This window comes from Triturus cristatus, chromosome 7, assembly GCF_964204655.1.
Source record: "Triturus cristatus chromosome 7, aTriCri1.1, whole genome shotgun sequence".
Lineage (NCBI taxonomy): Eukaryota > Metazoa > Chordata > Amphibia > Caudata > Salamandridae > Triturus > Triturus cristatus.
The window spans coordinates 725,562,878-725,581,046 of record NC_140590.1 but is presented as its reverse complement, the minus strand read 5'-3'; the positions used below and the strand labels follow the sequence as shown (position 1 = coordinate 725,581,046).

At 41.0% G+C, this 18,169-nt stretch overlaps 1 protein-coding gene across 2 annotated transcripts in view; it reads left to right on the top strand.

Moving 5' to 3' along the window:
- The first annotated feature begins 1,136 nt into the window (after window positions 1-1,136).
- CARD14 (caspase recruitment domain family member 14) overlaps window positions 1,137-18,169 on the top strand; it is a 462,412-nt gene continuing 445,379 nt past the window's right edge. Inside the window, exon 1 of one of the 2 annotated variants that reach the window (XM_085617432.1) lies at window positions 1,137-1,261. The gene's annotated coding sequence lies outside the window, so the exon portion shown is untranslated. Of the gene's footprint in view, window positions 1,262-4,438; window positions 4,551-18,169 lie in introns of those variants that run through there. The other variant, XM_085617431.1, reaches the window with a different exon arrangement.

Below are 18,169 nucleotides of genomic sequence, written 5' to 3'. Positions count from 1 at the left end.
CTATTCACACCATACATCAGCTTACAGACACCATACGCACGTGCACTGTACCACGACCCATCCACATACAACACCCAAGCAGGCGGATGTACAGATCTGCACCGGTTAGGGCCGGCAGGCCTCCTTCCAGCAGGAGTACAAAGAATAAAGGCCGGGGCCCTTGGACTAATGTTTCAAATGTCCCCATCTGTCAGTCTCCCCATAGTCTGATTGGAGAGAGAAATAACCACCCTGCACTAGGGGCAGGGTACACTTTGGGTGTCGCTGCGGCCAACAGGGCCACGTTCGCTATTGGTTGGACATTAGAAAATATGAAGCAACCACAGTGGACTTACTGATTATGGGACAGAAATAGGGAGAGACACAGGGCACACCAAAAACTAAGTAAAGGGGGCAGGTCCGTATAGCATTTTTTGCCATGCGATGCCTTTCATCCCTACAGGTGTATAAGAACATGAATACATTCATACTGAGATACAGCGAAGTTCTCAACTGCCCACGATTGTGAGCGTTACTGATGCCCTCAGGATGGCCCTGGTGACCCCAATGTGTCAATTCTGTAAGCAGTGTCTTCACAAATGAACAGGCTGCTGCAGGGTGAACTTTTGTAACATTTTCACGTGGACTCACTCGCCTCCTACAGCCTGAGCCTGCAGACTAACTCTGCCAGTGTGAGGAGCAGGGCTCTGGCCTGCTGCCAGGTTTTGAGGCCAGTAGAAGAACAGAGAAATGAGGGGCCTATGAGGAGGTTATCTTCTCCCACACCACACTGCTGCCTTTTTATATCCACCGCTGAATATTTAGATCTGGCAGGGTAAAAAAATCAGCATCGATCATTTTTCCAACAAATGAAAAAATGAAGGTAATTAGAGATGCTATAATATACACCCGGTGTCGGATGAATTTTCAAAGATGTTGTGTAGCCTGGAGTTGCGATGCAGCTCTTACTACTCCTATTTAGTCACATTAGTTAAATGAAGCAAACCAAGACTACAACACCCAGAATGCATTAGGTTATGACCCAACCAAAACCTTCCAGACTCCCACACCTTACAGCCTGTACACTGCATCTTGGCTGTGTGTCACAGCTACCTCTGAGGAAAGAGTCTGCTCTCTGACAAACCTGCTCTCCGACTGCCTGCCTAATTCTGACCCTCCCATCACGCCGGAATCCTTCCGGTGTGGTTGTGACAGCAACACTGGGACCAGGCCATTGTGGACGCCAAGTAACAGCGACGGAAGAGGCCTGAGCGGGCGACAGGTGAGTCTGAGCTGGGGGGAGCAGCGTCTGTGTTTATGTTCATATATTGCCGAGTCTGGAGTGGGAGGGGCCGGCTGAGGTCGTCGGCTTCGTACTTGTCTGTAAAACGTCCTTGAAGAGGAGGAGGGAGGCGAATGTGGAAGGAAGAACAGGCACACAAAATATCTCAAAACTCCTATTGGTTGCGTGATCCGAGACCAAAGTTATTTAGGCTCGTGGTGACTGGGAAAAGAAGCAAGGAAATGATAGGACCCCAACCAGCGAATCAAAAAGCGAAGAAAGAAAAAGAGTGCGAGGGGAAGAGAGGATGGAAGAAGATTGCAGTGTGGTGAGAGAGGCACAGACCGCACACAGATGACATATGACTATATTTGACTGCCCCGTAGGTGGCGGGGGTGCATTTTCCTTCCTTGGGTTAGCGCCCATGTCACCCCTGATATGTCACTGTACTAGGAAGAGAGGTAGGTGAGAGTGCAGAGGGGAGAAGGAGCAATGAAGAGATGGAGAGGAGGGTGCGACACATGGAGGGGTAAAAAAGGGGAAGAAAGTAAGCAAATGATTTACAGTCGGAGAGTGATGGAAAAACCACCAATGTATGGCGTCTGTGTTTAATCAAAGGGGATTCCTCAGAGGAACGCCTGGCCCTCTGGCCTTGGCAGTCAAGTGTCTGGCTGAATGGCTTCAGATCCTGAGAGTTGTGAATTCTGCCTCTGTAGTTCCCAGTAGCTCCACATGGGGTTTCTTAGGAGGTAGTTTCAGGCTGCATAGCTTTCGCCATACCAAATGGTGAGGATTATACATTCATCTATAAGAACATTTGGGGGAAAGTAGGATGTAGAACACAGGTGAAAACTCTGACATCCCGGTTTGGCTTTGCCAGAACCTACTGGCCTGTGCTACCAGCCACAGATCCCCAGAGCACCACAGCTGGGTAGTTTTTGAGATTACATCAAACAAGGGCAGCTCTATTCCCCAGAACCTGGGCCCAATAAACAATATAACAGCTACAATGGTTCAGGGAACTGATTTGTACAAAACAATGACAACACCAATAAGACTATACATAAATACAACAAACTGTTGATTAAGACAAAAAGAGATCATAATGAAATGGTATCTACATTTTTCCAAAAAATGAAGAGGAAGCAGTTTGTTCTTGTCACTAGACGGATTTCTGTTTTTTTGTCTTTTTTTTCATTTTGCCACGGTTTTCTGTTTACACTGTGAATTGTTTTTGTAATTGTTTGTTTTGTGTAACTCTGTGAGCAACAACTATATATTACATGTTGTATACCAGTATTAGTTCTATAAACATTTCGTAATAACAAACAATTTTTTTCAAATAACTGATATGGATATTGTTCCATTAGTATCTCTTTTTGTCTTAATCAACCAATGTTTGTTGTATTTATGTATAGTGATTTTGATGTTATCATTGTTTTGTACAAATCAGTTCCCTGAACCATTGTGGCTGCTATATTGGTAGTTTCTGAGGGCTTCACACTGCATAGTATTCAGATGATACCCGTGCGTGGCTCAGGGTGGGCCATGTACACCTCTTCTTATCCTGTCATTGGTGACTGTAAGGGGTCTTTCAATTACAGGGAACCTGCAGCGATGACCCACATAGAACAATAGCCAAGTTGGGACTCATTTTGTCACAAATGGTTTATCCATCATGGCAGACTCCTGAGGAATACTCAATGGTTCCCACAAGATATATCTTTCATGTAAGCACCCTTGACCTATAGTCAATCTTTTCAGCTCTGAAAGCTTTGCGCTGTTTTAAAGTACGCAATGGACCTAGTCATTAATGGTGTAAATATCTACTTGGACATACATACCTTATACACACAAAAGCCCACAGTCCCCTCCTTAACTTTTATACATGCATTGCTTGAGAAAGTAAAATGCTTGCTTTCGCAGTTTGCTCCTTGGCCTGCCAATTTGTGAAGTGACATCTCGGGGTATGGTTTTTTGTTTCCCCTGATGGCCCTCTCGGCCTAGGGATGAGCTGTGTCAGGACCCTGGGGGGCTCCCTTGACTTCCGACACCCGCTGTCTGCCAGAACACTCTAACAAACGGAATGATTGAGAGTCTTGATCTGAGGTTCTATTGGAGGTGTACCATTTTTCATACGTTATTGTAAATCACCTTGCTGAAAGTACTATGGAAGTGTGACATCTTTGGATGGGTTCCCTCGTTAGGGGTATGGAGGTGAGAGCCCAGAGTCTTCGGAGACCTCCTTCACTCTGCTGCTCTCACGACTCGTAGCAAATAATGAATGTGACAATGCGGCACAGCGTCCGCAAACCCTCGCTTGACACTGTGTCCTGGTTTTTTAGCGCTGCAATGGGGCACAGTCAAGACAACTCACTCTGATGCCCTGGAAACGGGTTTCCGCATAAGGATAACTGCAACAGAAGCATGGCAAAGGTGCGATGGCCAATGCAAGGCAGGAAAATGGTCACCGAACCCTGCTTGGTAGTACAAAAACAGCTATATTCAGCCTCCAGTGGACCTCTCAAACCCCTGAACCCTGCTGCCACTGCACCTGCTGCACTTTTGATAGCTGCACCCTTGCTACCAGAACATTAATTATTTTGGTTCCTGCTCTGTTACTACTGGTGAAGAGTTAGGAGCCCCAGTGGGCCCCACGTAATTCTAATGTGAAATAATGTGTTCTTGTATAGTGAGCAATGCGAACTGAATTGCCTTTTTACAACTCCCGAAATGGTGGCTCACAAGGGAACTGAGCTCCAAGGACATGGTGTTTTCCCAACCGGGATGAAACCTAGTTCTCCTGCTTCGAAGTGTAGAACTTTGCTGCTAAACAACATTTTTTCCAACCTTAAACCAAAAGTAAACCTTCCAAGGAATCACTAATGTCAACCAAGAACCTCTAGGTGGGTCAGTTGTAAATCTTTTAGACTTCTTATCTAATTTGTTTTGAATGATCGGGTTGGGTGATGCATTGCCATAGAAGGACACATTACTTGGGCCATCTTCAACAAGTATTGCTCTGGTCTATCCACTCGACCATACTGTGTGACCATGGGCAAAAACTGTGTGATTCCCAACCCCCCCCCACACCCCTCCCCTGGCCTCGATTTAAGACCTGTCAGCATGAAGAGCACTTTAAAAATGATTTATTATTATTGTTTTATTTATTTTTATAGTGGATGCCCATCGGAAGGCATTCTCGTGCTGCAAGTTTAAAGCAAAACATTGGCGAGGGGTAACACAAGAGGTGTGCTTTCAAGCGTTTGAGGAAACTGCACTGCTCGGGGTAAGTCGCAAACCAAACCTTCCCATTATTTGTAATTTGAGCAAATGCAAACAACCTCATTTTGGGGGTTGGGTAGTCTAGTAAAATGCTCGTGTCCTCCATTGCCCCAGAAGGACATGTAGGCACACCCTTGTGTATCTGCATGAAACCCCCGAAGACTCTCGAATGCAGCCACTCTACCTTGTTTGAAGACATTCTTTAGGGGATCACGTAGAGCAAAGCTATATTTTGGAATACACTTTTGGTATTCAAATTGGATGAATAAGAAGTGGGCTGAATGCTTCTATGGGACGGGGCCCAGACGCTAATAGCGCTGCAAACGCTGCAGCCGAAACCCATACAATGGGGGTCTGGCCTTATCCGATATCAGGGCCTACTACAGAGCGGCCCATCTCATTATAATTAATGAATGGAACCACGCTCCGAGAGACCACCCCACCTACATGTTGGAAAGATTGCAATTCCGAGACCGCACACAATTACACTTTATATATGGAGGTAAAGGCAGCAGCCAAAGAGTACTGGAGGCGTGGAAAAGTGCTGAGAAGCAAATGAAATGGGACAAGAAACCTACAAGGGAAACCCCTTTATGCGAGGGAACAAGACTAGTAGAGATTAGAAAACTGAGAGGCTATAAACTGTGGGATATAATAGGGATCTCCAAAGTAGGGTATGTCCTAGAGAAAGGCGCATTGGCCCCATTCACCTCGCTTCAAGACACATATCAACTTCACAACACTCAATCTTATGGCTACCTCCGACTGCAGCATGCCTGGCAAGCTGAGGGACTAGATGCAGAGGCGCTGCCAGAATATGCCCCATTAGAAGGCAGATTCTTGCAGGAAGAGATTCTGACTCAAGCCATCTCATTGACATATAAAACACTAATCAACAATATGCCTGACAAACTAGGCCCACTTAGAGCTAAATGGGAACTCACTACTGGTCCACTGGATGACATTGATTGGGTGGCCACCCTTATGCACCCACATGAAGTGGCGATTAAACTAGGAGTACGGCTTATTCAGTATAAAATCCTACACAGGACTTACTTTCACAGAGCGAGACTGCACACTATGGGGAGAGCAGAGAACCCTGATTGCCTCAGATGCCACACAACGCGGTACATTTATACACACGTTCTGGGAGTGCAGCAGGATTCAAACATACTGGAGTAAGATAGTGAAGGAATTAAACAATATACTGGAAGCTCAGCTTGGGTTGGAACCTAGGTTCCTCCTACTGGGAATCCCCACAGATGTGGATCTGTCACGTCATAAACTCATGTTGGCTAACTTGGGACTGGTGGTAGCCAAGAGGGACATAGCTCGATACAGGGGTGCTCGCCAACTCCCTACACTCAACGAATGACGTCTTTAGATCTTTATATGATTGCGAAGAAATTGACATACAAAGCAAGGGGTTGTCCCCGGAAATTCCGAAAGATATGGCTCCATGGATAAAGTATTATGGCTTGGAACTGGATGCGGAGGAGGAGGGACTAGACTTGCTATTGGGAAGATCGGGGAAAGAACCTTGAAAATTGTGATACCTGACCCATTGTCGATAAGTGTGAATAATTCAGATGTGACCCTCTGCAGATGTATATATGTAATCCTGGAGTCTAAACTCATACTCTCTTTCAGAGGAATTGTTGCTATACTTTTTGCGATACACCGACTGCTAATGCCCAACACCCACTCTGTATCTTGTATTCAGGATTTCATTGTTTGTAAGTTCAAACTATCAAATATAAATAAATTTTTTTAAAAATCAAAAAGAAGTGGGCTAAATGATAAACGTCTACAATAAAACTCCTCCGATTTTATGTGGCCCTAAAGTTGTAATTGTATGTAAAGGATCTGGTCTACTTGACAATAGGTGTGCTCTCGAGCCCTGTATGGCCATCCTTGCGCCCTTGTTACATCTGAACTCTTCCTGAGTGCTAGCACCTCATACAAAATCCCTGGTGAATCCAGCTTCAACTGTAGTCCATCTTCAGTCATCACAGAATTTTCAGTCAGAAAATGCGTTGTGTTCTTTGTAGTCTTTCCCTTTCATACTACTGAAATGCGATGTTTGGGGAGAAAGGCCAAAACTGCTGGCACTTAACTGACTAATTGCACTTGTCTGTCTCTTAGAACCTTCCTTTGTAAACTGTGTGGCCCTGGAGCCAGTCGTTTTCTCAAAGTGTGTGGTAAAGTACTTGTTTGAGCCTGAATTGCAGTTTTGCCTTTCAATAGTAAATCTTGAGCTGTGTTTATTAGTTTCTGTCAGTTAGTTCTCTGTGCCATCTTGCTATGGTGTGTTTCTGCTTGTCATTGTGGCAAAAATTAACAAAGAGAGGGAGTGTAGAGGATTCCTGGTAGAACCTTCCTCCTATGTCAGACTTCAAATGAACAAAGTACGGTTGCCACAATGACATAAAAAAATATATATTTGTGTATTTTATTACTTTAAATAGTGAATAAATAAAGCAGTGCCATATGTAATGTCAGATAAAGGCACTTAATGTTTTTTTAAAATACCCCTCACACACTATGAATTCCCATAGTGTCATGCTTCATCATGGGGGTCTTCCCGTCCCTCTACGGGGCGGGGCGTGCTTCGACCAATAAATATATGGGAGCACTGTTGTTAAGTGAAGGAAGAAAACTATGTGTAAAGTGATGGTGAGTGAGATAGGGTTAGTGAGTGAAATACAAAAAATTTAAAAATTCTCTAGCTAGTGGAAAAAACAGACTTTATTCAATTCCCTAGCTGAGAATGTTAAAAAATGGGGTTGCGTAGGGTGTGTATGCCAATTAGATACTCCCTACTGGGTCAACATGTTTCGTAAGCAGTCCCCACTGCTTTACTCATCAGGACCAAAATAAAATATATATATATATGTCCCTACTGCACTCAAGATATTGATAGGATTGTATGCCTATTCGTTTGTTTTAAGTCCTCCCAAAATTGGGGAATTATTAAAGGTACATTGACCTTTCTTGATTGAAATTGCGTTTCTTCGTTACCTGTAAAGATAAAAGTATGAATGAAAAACAACCCATGAGTTGTTCATATAAACACATCTCCATACTTTGCATTTTTCTGCTAGCTGAAAAAGAAAACCGTGATATATTTTTCTTTTGCTGTATTTCAATGGTTCATATTACACTGGTTAATTTGGCTTTTTATTTGGCCAGCACACGTGTTTACACTTTTGCATTCTTTCTTATTTCTTTGCCACGAAGCGTGGATAAATGCTGGGTATTATTCCACCAACAAATTATCAGAGACCAACTAGCAATGTGCAAAATATACTCGTTCTTTCATTCTTAGTAGCCAACACACACAATCATACACCCACTTTCAATAAAAATCATCGTTATAATGATAGCCATCTGACTCTGTTGTGGTAAAATGAAGTTACTTAGCAAACTATTAGCTTGTACGAGCGCGCAACCAAATACGTAATGACATCCATGCTGTACTTCATAAACCTGTCATAGCCGGTTTTACGTAACGAAATATATACATACTTCATTGGGGATGATTATCCAAATTCATGAGCTGGCATCGGAGAAAGGGGGGACCTTCTACCAAGCACTGTAGATAAGGTAAAATATGTTTAGAAGGGCGATTGCCAATAACGTGAGGTAGTTGTTACTTTCGCCGGAGCGTGAGAGGGAGCAATTTGAGCAATGCCTTCTTTAAAGACTTAGGCTGGTCGTACTTACATTTTGGAGAATCCCTCCTCACCTCAGCTTTCTACCGTGCTGCTCCGTTTAGCGCCTTCTTGGTACTGAGGTGTATTTAAACCAAACATATTACCGGAAGCGGCGCGTGAAACAACAAAATGAGCTAGTGCGCGTTCCGCTTCCAAGATGGCCACCCGTTTCGGATTGTTTGTTGGCTAAAATGTGTACTCACTTCCTGTTATGTCTCTGTCACTCGTACCAGGTTAAAAAACCGGTTTTAACATAGTAAATATTCACGAGATTTTTATGATATCATTTGGGAATCTTATTAAGGAACAGGTGGCGAATTTGCTGAAAACAGTTTTGTTAAAAATAACTATAAATCTTTTTGGATAGTTCGTCTTTTTATAAAACCGGGTGGTATTTGTTAAATGGCTGTGTAGGGAAAAAAAGACCGGACTGTTGTCTTGTGGCAGAGAACCTCATGAAATGAGGAGCCGACCGGTATGCATGGATTAGAAATGTTTTCATTAGTATTCATATATTATGCAAGGTAATTTCATAGAAGTGGTATTTTCGAGGTCATTCCATTAAATCATAATGTTCATGTGAAAAAAATCATTGCTGGACTGGAAAAACCGACTGGCATAGAGTTATTTAGTAATTGAGTTCTTTTCACAATTGGCCCCAGGGGATATCATCGTTCAGTCCTTTAACATTTGTTTTAAGGCGGAACACCCATCTTTGTTCTTTTTCCAGCAGGTATTTCTCATTTGATATCTGTTCAATAACAGTCCAAGTTATGTCTTCTGGTTTATGGCCAAAGTCAAGAAAATGTGATGACATTTTCGTTGTTCCTCTCTTGCACTTTATATTGCTCTTATGTTCGCCAATCCTGACTTTTACTGGTCTGGTCGTCATGCCTATGTATTCAAGCATGCATGGACAGGAAATGAGGTATACTACATTGTTACTATTACATGAAGTGAATTTCCTCTGTTCCCATTTTGTTCCATTTTGGAAAATGATTTCTTTACTCTTTTTGGTAAGTGGGCATACTTTGCATTTGCCACATGGATGGTGTCCGTGTATGTTTGCCATTGCAGTTGATTGTTGTGTATTCTCAATTTTGCGGGGTCTTGTGTGTATGATCATATCTCGAATGCTCTTTCCTCTTCTATGTGAGAAGACTGGCTTCGGTAGATTCAGATCTGCACTGTTCAAGATACGCCAATGTTTGTTGATGATCTTGGTGACCTGATTGGAATTAGTATTATATGTCGTAATACAGAATGGTCTTTTTTCTTCTTCAGTTTTAGGATTGGTGGGTTCAAGAAGACTTTCCCTGCAGTTATTACGAGCTCTTTTATAGGCCTTTTCTATAATTCTTTTTGGATACTGCCTTTTCTCAAGTTTGTCAGTGAGAGCTTTTGATTGAGTTTTGAAATCACTGACTTCTGTACAATTCCTTCGGAGTCTCAAAAATTGTCCATATGGAAGATTATCACGCAGATGTCTAGGGTGAAAGCTTTTGTACAGAAGGAGACAATTCTTAGATGTGGTTAGATGGAGTGCTGCAGTCTAGCTCTAAGAGAACATTTCTTCGAGTATAAGGATACTCTCTACCTCCAGAAACACGGGACCAGCATGGGGAGCGTTTTTGCTCCCAGCATAGCTGGTCTCTATGTGCACCATCTTGAGACCACCAAGATCTTACATCAAAGCAATCCTTTTTTCAAACAAATTAACACCTGGAAGCGGTATATAGACGACATCTTGATCATTTGGGAAGGTGACGAAAGCACCGCGAAAAGTTTCATTACGTGGTTGAATCTCCAAGACGATTTCCTGAAGTTCACCAGCACCATTTCTAACAAAGAACTAGTATTCCTTGATCTCAACATATCACCAAAGGATGGCAGACTTTTGACCACTACACATTTCAAAACCACATCTAAGAATTGTCTCCTTCTGTACAAAAGCTTTCACCCTAGACATCTGCGTGATAATCTTCCATATGGACAATTTTTGAGACTCTGACGGAATTGTACAGAAGTCAGTGATTTCAAAACTCAATCAAAAGCTCTCACTGACAAACTTGAGAAAAGGCAGTATCCAAAAAGAATTTTAGAAAAGGCCTATAAAAGAGCTCGTAATAACTGCAGGGAAAGTCTTCTTGAACCCACCAATCCTAAACCTGAAGAAGAAAAAAGACCATTCTGTATTACGACATATAATACCAATTCCAATCAGGTCACCAAGATCATCAACAAACATTGGCGTATCTTGAACAGTGCAGATCTGAATCTACCGAAGCCAGTCTTCTCACATAGAAGAGGAAAGAGCATTCGAGATATGATCATACACACAAGACCCCGCAAAATTGAGAATACACAACAATCAACTGCAATGGCAAACATACACGGACACCATCCATGTGACAAATGCAAAGTATGCCCACTTACCAAAAAGAGTAAAGAAATCATTTTCCAAAATGGAACAAAATGGGAACAGAGGAAATTCACTTCATGTAATAGTAACAATGTAGTATACCTCATTTCCTGTCCATGCATGCTTGAATACATAGGCATGACGACCAGACCAGTAAAAGTCAGGATTGGCGAACATAAGAGCAATATAAAGTGCAAGAGAGGAACAACGAAAATGTCATCACATTTTCTTGACTTTGGCCATAAACCAGAAGACATAACTTGGACTGTTATTGAACAGATATCAAATGAGAAATACCTGTTGGAAAAAGAACAAAGATGGGTGTTCCGCCTTAAAACAAATGTTAAAGGACTGAACGATGATATCCCCTGGGGCCAATTGTGAAAAGAACTCAATTACTAAATAACTCTATGCCAGTCGGTTTTTCCAGTCCAGCAATGAGTTTTTTTCACATGAACATTATGATTTAATGGAATGAACTCGAAAATACCACTTCTATGAAATTACCTTGCATAATATATGAATACTAATGAAAAAATTTCTAATCCATGCATACCGGTCGGCTCCTCATTTCATGAGGTTCTCTGCCACAAGACAACAGTCCGGTCTTTTTTTCCCCACACAGCCATTTAACAAATACCACCCGGTTTTATAAAAAGACGAACTATCCAAAAAGATTTATAGTTATTTTTAACAAAACTGTTTTCAGCAAATTCGCCACCTGTTCCTTAATAAGATTCCCAAATGATATCATAAAAATCTCGTGAATATTTACTATGGTAAAACCGGTTTTTTAACCTGGTACGAGTGACAGAGACATAACAGGAAGTGAGTACACATTTTAGACAACAAACATTCCGAAACGGGTGGCCATCTTGGAAGCGGAACGCGCACTAGCTGATTTTGTTGTTTCACGCGCCGCTTCCGGTAATATGTTTGGTTTAAATACACCTCAGTACCAAGAAGGCGCTAAACGGAGCAGCACGGTAGAAAGCTGAGGTGAGGAGGGATTCTCCAAAATGTAAGTACGACCAGCCTAAGTCTTTAAAGAAGGCATTGCTCAAATTGCTCCCTCTCACGCTCCGGCGAAAGTAACAACTACCTCACGTTATCGGCAATCGCCCTTCTAAACATATTTTACCTTATCTACAGTGCTTGGTAGAAGGTCCCCCCTTTCTCCGATGCCAGCTCATGAATTTGGATAATCATCCCCAAAGAAGTATGTATATATTTCGTTACGTAAAACAGGCTATGACAGGTTTATGAAGTACAGCATGGATGTCATTACGTATTTGGTTGCGCGCTCGTACAAGCTAATAGTTTGCTAAGTAACTTCTTTTTACCACAACAGAGTCAGATGGCTATCATTATAACGATGATTTTTATTGAAAGTGGGTGTATGATTGTGTGTGTTGGCTACTAAGAATGAAAGAACGAGTATATTTTGCACATTGCAAGTTGGTCTCTGATCATTTGTTGGTGGAATAATACCCAGCATTTATCCACAGAAAAATATATCACGCTTCGTGGCAAAGAAATAAGAAAGAATGCAAAAGTGTAAACACGTGTGCTGGCCAAATAAAAAGCCAGATTAACCAGTGTAATATGAACCATTGAAATACAGCAAAAGAAAAATATATCACGGTTTTCTTTTTCAGCTAGCAGAAAAATGCAAAGTATGGAGATGTGTTTATATGAACAACTCACGGGTTGTTTTTCATTCATACTTTTATCTTTACAGGTAACGAAGAAACGCTATTTCAATCAAGAAAGGTCAATGTACCTTTAATAATTCCCCAATTTTGGGAGGACTTAAAACAAACGAATAGGCATACAATCCTATCAATATCTTGAGTGCAGTAGGAACATATATATATATTTTTTTTTTTTGGTCCTGATGAGTAAAGCAGTGGGGACTGCTTACGAAACATGTTGACCCAGTAGGGAGTATCTAATTGGCATACACCCCCTACGCAACCCCATTTTTTAACATTCTCAGCTAGGGAATTGAATAAAGTCTGTTTTTTCCACTAGCTAGAGAATTTTTAAATTTTTTGTATTTCACTCACTAACCCTATCTCACTCACCATCACTTTACACATAGTTTTCTTCCTTCACTTAACAACAGTGCTCCCATATATTTATTGGTCGAAGCACGCCCCGCCCCGTAGAGGGACGGGAAGACGCCCATGATGAAGCATGACACTATGGGAATTCATAGTGTGTGAGGGGTATTTTAAAAAAACATTAAGTGCCTTTATCTGACATTACATATGGCACTGCTTTATTTATTCACTATTTAAAATAATAAAATACACAAAAATATATTTTTTTATCACATTGAGTAGAACCACTTTGTTCATTTGAAGTCTGACATAGGAGGAAGGTTCTACCAGGAATCCTCTACACTCCCTCTCTTTGTTAATTTTTGGTAATTGACAGCGTACAGCTGTGGGAGTTTATTTCCCCTGTTTTTCTAACTCAGAAAGACCATTTTGGAGGAGTCTTTCAATTGATACTCCCCTTATATACATCGTTTTTTGATCTAATAGCAGTCACACCCCTTACACCAACTAACATCAAACAACATGGCAGACAGTGCTGGACTGACCTTTACCGACGAAGACATAGAAAATATTCTATCATCACTAGGAAGTTTTGAGGGATTGAACACCACTGAACCCTCCACCAGTAATAATGACTGGGACGAAATGGAAGAACTGAGACGTACTCAGATAAAGACTGCTTTGCATGGCCTACTAATGTCAGAGTATCTCAAGGCAAATGCAGCACCACAAGGCCTAATCGTCCGAAATGAACCATACATCTTCCAACAGGACATGAGATTCAAAAAAGATTGGTCATTAATATCATGGCACTGTACGAGAGACTGGATCATACTAATAATAAAAACAGCAAGCAGGCTGGCTCAAGAACTCAAAATAGAAATTCAGGCCATAGAGGTGAGATTAAAAAGCTATGAATCACCAAGCAGCCTGAAAAAACATCTAGATGAATTAAACAAAACCCTGAATGATTTTGAAGCAACGTTGAAGCAAAGTAAATATAACAAACTTAAAAAAGACACCAGTCGGTTCAGCCATGAGAAAATGTATCCCTACATAAAAGAAGATTACAGAATAAATCAACTGGATACAACGGATGAAGATTCATCTGACACTGGTTTTAACAGTTCGGGGTCAAGTAGAGGAAAAAACCCAAGATTCCAAGGACCAAGAAACAACTATAGATATCCCAACCAACAAAGAGCTAGAGGATGGGGACATTTCCAAGGGCCACAAATGTATCCACCACAGTTTTTTGGACAATCTCCCTTTCCACCTCCACAGGGAGCATATCCCCCATGGGGTTATCCACCTCAAGATTTCCTTTATTTTGAACAGCCTCATTTTTTAGGATCTCGTCAAGGGAGAAACAGGGGAAGAAATCGGAGAGGAAACAACGTCCATTGGACCCCGAGAGAAGAGGATCAAATAAGAGTGTCAACCAGGAGCATGATAAGAGCAACAACGAGCAAGAAATGAACTTTGTCGTGAATCTAACTGACATGCAGCTAACCCCGGAACAAATCTCCGTTTTGGAAAAAGGTTTGGGTTTTGTGCCAACATCAAACATGGATAAATTCCTGTTATGCAAAGAAATACAAGAGTTCATGAGGAGATTGAAATTACAAGTCTTCTTCAAAGACAAAGAGACTTCCTCCATACAAGAAGGAGATACAGGCTTGAAACTGAAATCCAGCTTCACACCATTAAACTGTACCCTTCCAATTGAATTACTTGCCTTCGAAAAGGCAGTCATGAAAGATCTGGAAAATCTTGACACCACTACAAACAAAACCTTTCAAAACATAACAAAAGGAGAAAGACATGCAATACAAGAACTAAGTAACAACGACGATTTGGTGATAAAACCTGAGGATAAGGGAGGAGCTATTGTCTTACAAACAACGGAACAATATGACAAAGAATGCAGACGACTCCTTCAAGACAGGAGAAATTACGAGGTCTTAATCCAAGACCCTACAGAAAAAATCAAAACCAAAATAAAGAATTTGGTAGAAGAAGCTCTTGCTCACGGATGGATAACGAGAAAAGAGGGGGATTTTTTAGTCCAAGAATCCCCAATAATACCATACTTTTATACCATCCCAAAGATACATAAGAAATTGGAGAATCCCCCAGGTCGTCCAATTGTATCAGAAATCGGATCAATTTTGGAACCTGTCTCGAAATTTGCAGATGGATATCTAAGACCTATGGTGCAAAAAACATCCACCTACTTGAAAGACACTAAAGATGTATTGGTATTACTAGAAGATCTCATTTTTGACCCACAACAACAACTACTAATCAGTTGTGATGTTGAAAGCTTGTACACAAGTCTCCCCCACACCGAGACTTTGGACATTATCGAAGAAGTTCTTTTTGATGTGGATTGGGAATATCAAACTCCTAGAAATGTCGTCATGGAGTGCTGCAGTCTAGCTCTAAGAGAAAATTTCTTCGACTATAAGGATACTCTCTACCTCCAGAAACACGGGACCAGCATGGGGAGCGTTTTTGCTCCCAGCATAGCTGGTCTCTATGTGCACCATCTTGAGACCACCAAGATCTTACATCAAAGCAATCCTTTTTTCAAACAAATTAACACCTGGAAGCGGTATATAGACGACATCTTGATCATTTGGGAAGGTGACGAAAGCACCGCGAAAAGTTTCATTACGTGGTTGAATCTCCAAGACGATTTCCTGAAGTTCACCAGCACCATTTCTAACAAAGAACTAGTATTCCTTGATCTCAACATATCACCAAAGGATGGCAGACTTATGACCACTACACATTTCAAAACCACATCTAAGAATTGTCTCCTTCTGTACAAAAGCTTTCACCCTAGACATCTGCGTGATAATCTTCCATATGGACAATTTTTGAGACTCCGACGGAATTGTACAGAAGTCAGTGATTTCAAAACTCAATCAAAAGCTCTCACTGACAAACTTGAGAAAAGGCAGTATCCAAAAAGAATTATAGAAAAGGCTTATAAAAGAGCTTGTAATAACTGCAGGGAAAGTCTTCTTGAACCCACCAATCCTAAACCTGAAGAAGAAAAAAGACCATTCTGTATTACGACATATAATACCAATTCCAATCAGGTCACCAAGATCATCAACAAACATTGGCGTATCTTGAACAGTGCAGATCTGAATCTACCGAAGCCAGTCTTCTCACATAGAAGAGGAAAGAGCATTCGAGATATGATCATACACACAAGACCCCGCAAAATTGAGAATACGCAACAATCAACTGCAATGGCAAACATACACGGACACCATCCATGTGGCAAATGCAAAGTATGCCCACTTACCAAAAAGAGTAAAGAAATCATTTTCCAAAATGGAACAAAATGGGAACAGAGGAAATTCACTTCATGTAATAGTAACAATGTAGTATACCTCATTTCCTGTCCATGCATGCTTGAATACATAGGCATGACGACCAGACCAGTAAAAGTCAGGATTGGCGAACATAAGAGCAATATAAAGTGCAAGAGAGGAACAACGAAAATGTCATCACATTTTCTTGACTTTGGCCATAAACCAGAAGACATAACTTGGACTGTTATTGAACAGATATCAAATGAGAAATACCTGTTGGAAAAAGAACAAAGATGGGTGTTCCGCCTTAAAACAAATGTTAAAGGACTGAACGATGATATCCCCTGGGGCCAATTGTGAAAAGAATTCAATTACTAAATAACTCTATGCCAGTCGGTTTTTCCAGTCCAGCAATGATTTTTTTCACATGAACATTATGATTTAATGGAATGACCTCGAAAATACCACTTCTATGAAATTACCTTGCATAATATATGAATACTAATGAAAAAATGTCTAATCCATGCATACCGGTCGGCTCCTCATTTCATGAGGTTCTCTGCCACGAGACAACAGTCCGGTCTTTTTTTCCCTACACAGCCATTTAACAAATACCACCCGGTTTTATAAAAAGACGAACTATCCAAAAAGATTTATAGTTATTTTTAACAAAACTGTTTTCAGAAAATTCGCCACCTGTTCCTTAATAAGATTCCCAAATGATATCATAAAAATCTCGTGAATATTTACTATGGTAAAACCGTTTTTTTAACCTGGTACGAGTGACAGAGACATAACAGGAAGTGAGTACACATTTTAGACAACAAACATTCCGAAATGGGTGGCCATCTTGGAAGCGAAACGCGCACTAGCTCATTTTGTTGTTTCACGCGCCGCTTCCGGTAATATGTTTGGTTTAAATACACCTCAGTACCAAGAAGGCGCTAAACGGAGCAGCACGGTAGAAAGCTGAGGTGAGGAGTGATTCTCCAAAATGTAAGTACGACCAGCCTAAGTCTTTAAAGAAGGCATTGCTCAAATTGCTCCCTCTCACGCTCCGGCGAAAGTAACAACTACCTCACGTTATCGGCAATCGCCCTTCTAAACATATTTTACCTTATCTACAGTGCTTGGTAGAAGGTCCCCCCTTTCTCCGATGCCAGCTCATGAATTTGGATAATCATCCCCAATGAAGTATGTATATATTTCGTTACGTAAAACAGGCTATGACAGGTTTATGAAGTACAGCATGGATGTCATTACGTATTTGGTTGCGCGCTCGTACAAGCTAATAGTTTGCTAAGTAACTTCTTTTTACCACAACAGAGTCAGATGGCTATCATTATAACGATGATTTTTATTGAAAGTGGGTGTATGATTGTGTGTGTTGGCTACTAAGAATGAAAGAACGAGTATATTTTGCACATTGCAAGTTGGTCTCTGATAATTTGTTGGTGGAATAATACCCAGCATTTATCCACAGAAAAATATATCACGCTTCGTGGCAAAGAAATAAGAAAGAATGAAAAAGTGTAAACACGTGTGCTGGCCAAATAAAAAGCCAGATTAACCAGTGTAATATGAACCATTGAAATACAGCAAAAGAAAAATATATCACGGTTTTCTTTTTCAGCTAGCAGAAAAATGCAAAGTATGGAGATGTGTTTATATGAACAACTCACGGGTTGTTTTTCATTCATACTTTTATCTTTACAGGTAACGAAGAAACGCAATTTCAATCAAGAAAGGTCAATGTACCTTTAATAATTCCCCAATTTTGGGAGGACTTAAAACAAACGAATAGGCATACAATCCTATCAATATCTTGAGTGCAGTAGGGACATATATATATATATATTTTTTTTTTTGGTCCTGATGAGTAAAGCAGTGGGGACTGCTTACGAAACATGTTGACCCAGTAGGGAGTATCTAATTGGCATACACCCCCTACGCAACCCCATTTTTTAACATTCTCAGCTAGGGAATTGAATAAAGTCTGTTTTTTCCACTAGCTAGAGAATTGTAAAATTTTTTGTATTTCACTCACTAACCCTATCTCACTCACCATCACTTTACACATAGTTTTC